The following is a 7,119-nucleotide window of genomic DNA, read 5'->3' on the forward strand; positions in this document are numbered from 1 at the left end:
TGAACCAAAACAGGTTGGAAAATCCCCTGAAATTAACAGCAATCGACAATTAATTGTTTCTTTTCTTCTGTGTTATTATGATGTGCAAAGACTAGCCATAAAAGGAGTCTTTTAGGTTGCCCCGATGAGACGATGTAATTGTTTTACTTTTATACTGGTAAAATGTGAAGGATTATTCTTACCATTGTACTAGTCATTTACAGACATGCAAGAAATTAAATGCATACCATGAACTCTTGACCCGTACACGAAGAGACATTGTTGCACTTTGCTGCCATGTTAGGGTCCACTTGTCAAAGGTCAAAGAGTTGTAAAATCATGACAAAGATGCTATAAGAGATTATGTTTGTCCTGTGACAAAATATTTGAAGAGGGGTCACTGAACAGTTCATTATGAAAATGTTGTGATCATATACCTTTCACAGTCACTCGACCTCAACCAAGACTATTTGGAGGAAATTTGACTGTCATAACAGATAGATAATAGCTTTGTTATTGTTTCCGAATCAATTCCAGGAAACACTGAAGCTGTTGCAGAGGCATGTGTTGTACAAATACTTCAAAAACTTGTGTTTGCCACCTGCTTGTACACATTGCTTCTGTGGTTCCGGTCTGTTATGTGTTTTGTTATGGAAATTTTAACAATAACCTGCAACACACCCAGTGAGCTTGATTTGAAGTGGGTTTAATAAACACATTGCAATGTGGAGAGAGCATCCCAGTGAAACACTAGGATCATCCCACTATCTGTTTAACGTCTCCCATTACAATGGCCTCACTGTGTTAATATTCTGAGCCTGTTGGCAGAGAATGCTATTTGTGTGCAACTTAATAAAAACATATCAAACATATTTCTCTTTCTATAGATTTTATTTATTTATACTTGTATGTTTTATCAGTGCCCTTACAATTATCGTGGTGCTGATTCAAAGAAGATCAGTAAGTCTAAGGCAGATTAAAGCCCAACTTAGGCATTCATTAAGTGAATCCACAACTCACTGTTACTATAACACAGGACACTTTATTAAAGTGGATGAAACAGGAATACAGGAAAACAGCACTGCAGGGTAGTCAATCAGTGAACTTGATTATGAATCCAATGCGAGGGGCTTTACATAATCAACTGTGTACAAAAAGTCAATAGTGCCTGTCAGGTACGCTGGAATCATACACGTTACCATCAACAGTATCATTGTGAATGTTACACACTTAAAGAAAGTTTACAATGAGCAACATGTACTGACAATAGCCATACACAGGTAAATGTGTAGTAAATGGTAGTGCAGTAAATCTGCCTAGTACGATATTAAATACACGAACACTTACGACTTCATATATGTCACATCGTTTGTAACGAGCCACGGAAAGCACCACCGGGCACTGCAGACGTGAAGGCGCGTGGGTACCGTCTGTGCCTGAGTGAAGGCAGCGACTCGGCTGAGCAGCTCCTGTGGAGGTTTGGTGAAGACCATACTTCTCACCCGGCCTGCTGACGATGTGCAGGGGCATCTGGATGTATAACACGAATTGCTAGTGTCGCCATCATCAGGTGTAGCCACTTGAAAAGACTAGAAATGGGCGTAATGCATTAGATGCTGGCTAGCGCACAGCTAACATTTACCCTAAAGTAAGAGTTGAATGAACTATTCAGCCTCGTGTAATTTCAGCTAAGTCCAGGAGCGTCTTAGAGTCTATAACTTACTGTAAACATAAAAGAAATGCAAGTTTCCATAAAAAAAGCGGACTTACCGGCTGCTTCGCTGTCCCGGTACGTGTTGTTGTTGTGGTGACGCAACTTCCGTCGACTGACGATTGGTAGTCTAAAGTGGGATTCAGCGCTCCTATTGGGCCAGACTCTGCGAATGCAAAAGAATACAAATACATCAAAAGAAATACCATCACAGGTCACAAGAGTAGAAACACAAAGCGTCAAAGGAAATCGATGACGTTCATCTCTTCATCATTTATTTAAATTAATTTATTTTAATTTAGCCAGAATTTATGACATCAGCAGAACGTTGACCGTCACAGAATGAACCAAATTCGATGACATCACAAAAGTCAGATCAAAGCACAACCAATCAAAATCTTTACTTTGATCTATAGCCGTTAGTTCGCAGTGTTCCTCACAGCAATCAGTTGCGATTAGTTCACGTTTGCTCAGTGTTTTTAAACAGTTTACTAAAGTGATTTAAACTCTTTTTCAAGGACATTTTAAAAGTTCTATAACAATCAGCTAAAGTTTGACAGCTGTACCGACCAGTTTCCTCCAGTCTATTAAGACTGTTTTCAAAAAATGGATAGAGGAGACGGCTCACAAAACCATAACGATGGTGAACAAAACCATGACGATGGTGAACAAAACCATGTCGGTGTAGGGCTAGCACTCAATGAGCTGGTTTTGGCACTGCTGCGACAGAGAAATCTTATAGCAGTTCACATGATGTTCCCCTGGATTGAAATCGATCAGTTGCGTGGTTTAGTTGATAATCAACTGCCACAACAAGAGGAGGCAGTTGATGTTCCGGTAGTAGGCATCGAAATAAATCCTCCCCAGGAATTAGCAGGACCCTGGGAAAATTATAGAGCAGAAATGGGAGTAGGCGATCGCATTGAAAGAAATCTACCCCAACAAATAGAACGACCCTTGGTCATTAATGGAGCAGAGATGGGAGTAGGAGATAACATAGAAAGAAATCCACCCCAACAGATAGAACGACCATTGGTCATTAATGGAGCAGAGATGGGAGCAGGAGATTACAGAGAAAGAAATCCACCTCTAGAAATAGAACGACCCTTGTACAATAATGGAGCAGAAGAAGATCCAATTATTGACGAAATGGGGTGGTGGTGGGAAGATGAGGAATCTGAGAGCGACACTGAAAGTGTTCCTGATAGTGACACAGATGACAGTGATGACGATGGAGACAATGGCCAGGATGCTCCTGTGCTATTGCCCCCCAACCCAGTACCAGGCGGTTCGAGGAGGAGACCAAGGGAGGAGGAGGATGAAGAAGAAGAAGATGGGAGAGCTAGAAAAATGTCTAAACACTGAATTTTGAGCTGAGCTGGACAGTCAGTGTTGCACCCATCTTCCAAAGCTACATGTGTCCTACATTGTGTTTCTTTCTGCAGAGGAGCTTGCATCCAATAAAAGCAGCAGGAACAGACACAGGAAACAAATAAAAAGGAAAAAGTGAAAAACTGCAAAGCAGAAAAGGAGGAAACAGAGACTCAACGAAAGAAGATAAATAACAGAAAAAAAAGAAGAAAATGCCATGGCTGTGTGAAGGCAGGCAGGAACCCAAGAGCAGGACTCACAGAGGCAAACGTGAAGTCAAAACACCCGTCTTTATTGGGAGTTTGCCGATTGAACAGAAAACTAACTAGACTGGGAAAGCAACAGACAAGAAAACGGACAAACAGAGTAGAATGAAGAATGACGCAACGACGAGCAGGGGAAGACTCAGACACTAAATACAAGAGGTGAACAGGACTGAAAGGAAACAGCTGGGAGACACGGCTGACACTGATTACACAGACGAGACAGGGAGAGTACAAAACTGAACACACTGACATAAGACACAGACCTTCAAAATAAAACAGGAAATGCACAGACTGGACTCAGAGACACAGTAACAGACAGAGAACAGAAGGAGCACATGGGCAGAAACTAAACAGAGGGAACACAGAACCCAACTCACTGGTCGCAGACATGGAGGGAGTGGTCCTATTGGTTGGCTCCCACATTAGGAAGGCGGGGTTGGGGCCTTCCTATCACCATTGTGCTAACGTAATTAGGGATGGGTATCGAAAACCGGTTCTTGTTGAGAACCGGTTCCCACTGTTTCAATTCCTTGGAATTGTTTGCCATTTTTGCAAACGATTCCCTTATCGATTCCAGTCGCCCCGAATGACGTCACCACGTTGCGGAGCGTCATGGCAGGAAACACGGCGCCTAAGCGCCTCAAACACTAAAAAGTTTGATTATACTTTACGAGAACGGAAGACAACAGGGCAACTTGCAATACTTGCAAAGTAGATATTTCATTTAAGGGAGGAAACACTACGAATATGCAAAAGCATTTGCTCACAAAACACGTGACAACCTTAAATGAATGTCGTGTTTTTAATTCCACTCTGGACTCGTGAATCTTAACCCAGCAGCAGTGGTAACGTTTGCACGTCCTCTCCCGTTAATGCGGCAGGTAAATAATCAACTAACAGTGCATATTATGTTAGCGCGATCTGCCTTATTACAAAACCTGCCATTACTGTGCGCTGCATTTAGGTGACCATGATGAGAGAGACAGACAGAGTCTGGCTGGCTCAGATGCTGGCAGTTATCGCTGCAGTCTACCGTTAGCGTCTCCTTTCAGGCCAGGATAGACGAATGTCACCGAGCAGTGGGGATGGGTACCGGTATCCGGTGCCATGATGGCGCCGGTTCTGACATAAACGGTAGTAACCAGACCGAAAAACAGCGCACATTTTGGTGCTTTTTTTTCCTGAGCTGTGATACACTTTAGATTCTAGCCAATCATTTTATGTTTCTGAGGATAGTAGGCGGGTCCAGGTACGTACGTTCTTTTAGAGCAGAGCTACAGATTAAAAATGCCCAAGACGAAGCGGTCAAAGTCTGGCTGTACTTCACAGCAAAAGATGCAAACTCAGCAGCCTGCAACAAGTGCTTTAAGATGATACTGTGATACTGTCAAAGGAGGTAACACCTCGAATCCGATGAAACACCTGGCGACGCGTAGCGTTTTTTTTTTAAAGCCGAGAAATGCGCTGTATTTGATAGCTTGCTGCGAGACCTCACACTGTGGGTGTGGTGCCTGTTATCAGACCCGGAGTTAGCAACATCCCCCAAAAACCCAAAGAGGAGAGTCCTGGCCCCTAGCCCTGCCAGTGTAGCAGAAATGATGACGGATGATGATGCAGCAGCAGCCGTTCTTCTCTGCGTGAGTAGCTTAATGTTGTTCGTGTGTAATTTACGTTGAGTAGGCTAACCACGTTCTTACATTAATGCATGTAAAGTGAACTAGCAAACACCGTCGTAGTTACATGCGGCTGTCTTCTTGTTTGATGGCAGATACTCTCTTCACCCTGGCCAAAAAGGCTAAAATGACCAAAGAAAAAGTGGAAAACAGTTAAACATGAGAGGTTTTTGGACAAAGTTTGTGTTTTTTCCATTGATTAAGCACTGCTTCCAGCCAAGAATGATACCATATATGCCCTATAGCTGCAGAAAAGGCTAACATTGTTATCTTTTTACAAAAAAACAGCTGAACATGAGAGGTTTTTCTTAGTTTCCTGCCACCAGGGACCTGTATACCAGACTTCCCCTATACCACCTGTGGATATCTATTCAACCTATGACCCAGTATGATTGTGCATACAAGTGGAAAGCAACATATGTGTCTCATATCACTGGTACCTTGTTAGATGGTGATGATTGTGGTCTCACTGGTCGCAGACATGGAGGGAGTGGTCCTATTGGTTGGCTCCCACATTAGGAAGGCGGGGTTGGGGCCTTCCTATCACCATTGTGCTAACATACAATAGCATTTACAACACCACCATCTTCAAATAGAAAAACACATTATGGAACGCTATCAGTTGTGTATTGGCCTCCCCAAACCCTGGACCTCAACATTAGTGAATAGTGGGATCATCTTGACAGAGAAGGGAAGGAAAGGCAGCCAACATCCAAAGAAGAGCTTTGAATGCATGTCTTTATCCTGTCTTCCTTCTCACCCCAACCGGTCGCAGCAGATGGCCGCCCCTCCCTGAGCCTGGTTCTGCCGGAGGTTTCTTCCTGTTAAAAGGGAGTTTTTCCTTCCCACTGTCGCCAAAGTGCTTGCTCAAAGGGGGTCATATGATTGTTGGGTTTTTCTCTGTATCTATTATTGTACGATCTACTGTACAATATAAAGCGCTGTGAGGCGACTGTTGTTGTGATTTGGTGCAATAAAAATAAAATTGAATTGAATTGAATTGAATTGAATTGAATTGAATTGAATTGAATTGAATTGAATTGAATGTCCTTCAAGAAGCCTGGAGAACTTTTCCTGAAGACCACTTTCGCTATAATAAAAAAAAAGAAAAAATTAAAGCAATTACTAGTTTGGGTGTTGTAGTCCTTTAATAATCAAGGAAAAGTAGTAAATCCACAATTTAAAAAAATGCTTTTATTATAAATAATCCTGGTGTGGATTAGTTACTTAAACATCAAACCAATGTTTTACAGGCAGAACATTGCTCATCTGAGTTTTTACAGACCCAGAGTGAAATTCACACAAGTTCAGCTTTCATCACCTGATCAGTGCACCACTGAAGCAGACCCACTCTGCTCTGTCTTTGAAGATTCACCATGAGAAATTGGCATTCCTTGCTCTAACTGTCCACAATATGAAAGTCACAGGAAATACTGACATGTCTTTTTTTATGTTTGTTTGTTTTAACCCACTGTGGTGCCACTTAAAATCCCTGTGTTTGAACAGTACACTTCAATTCTGCTTTAACAGCAATCCTTGATGTTCAGGGAAACATCAGGGTTAGCAAACTCACAACGCGAGTCTTCTTTCTCTGGACCACATGTGTAATATTTATGTTTTTGTCCATCGAGCCACTCCATAGAGCTTCACCGCAAGTCATGTTTAATTGCAGCAGAGAATAAACACCAGCCTTCAGACCAGCTGCAAGACAGAAAAATAAACACGTGGACAAAATGCATAAATTTGCTGTAATGTAAGTTAATAAAGTAAGTTACATACCGCAAAAGCCAATAGGTCTTCCAGTCACACAACCACTGTACACAGCGTTCTTCCAGTCAGATATGCCTCTGTGCTGTAAGTGAAAAACAGGTACAAAAAAGACAGTTATTACAAAACACTTTCAGTTATCACACAGAAAGTGTTTTGTTTTTCTTCTGCATGGCAGGAGGTAGTAATGGCAGATAATCAATAAATCATTGTTTCACCTGTTTTTTGTTTCCTGATTAAAACTAAATAAAGAAAATGTTGGACTTTGATTTGTGGGGAATATATTGTAGTGTTATGTCTAAATATCTATGTTAACGTCCATCCCCCTTAAAAAAACAAGCAAAATGCTCTC

At 41.8% G+C, this 7,119-nt stretch overlaps 1 long non-coding RNA gene across 1 annotated transcript; it reads right to left on the reverse strand.

Moving 5' to 3' along the window:
• Window positions 1-1,001: 1,001 nt before the first annotated feature.
• Window positions 1,002-5,302, reverse strand: LOC146509323 (uncharacterized). The gene is made up of 2 exons (XR_014876570.1): window positions 1,750-5,302; window positions 1,002-1,568 (listed from the first exon to the last, which is right to left on the reverse strand). It is a non-coding gene; the product is annotated as an uncharacterized LOC146509323 (long non-coding RNA).
• Between the last annotated feature and the right edge of the window lie 1,817 nt (window positions 5,303-7,119).

The sequence above is a fragment of the Neolamprologus multifasciatus genome, chromosome 10, assembly GCF_963576455.1.
Source record: "Neolamprologus multifasciatus chromosome 10, fNeoMul1.2, whole genome shotgun sequence".
Taxonomy (NCBI): Eukaryota; Metazoa; Chordata; class Actinopteri; order Cichliformes; family Cichlidae; genus Neolamprologus; species Neolamprologus multifasciatus.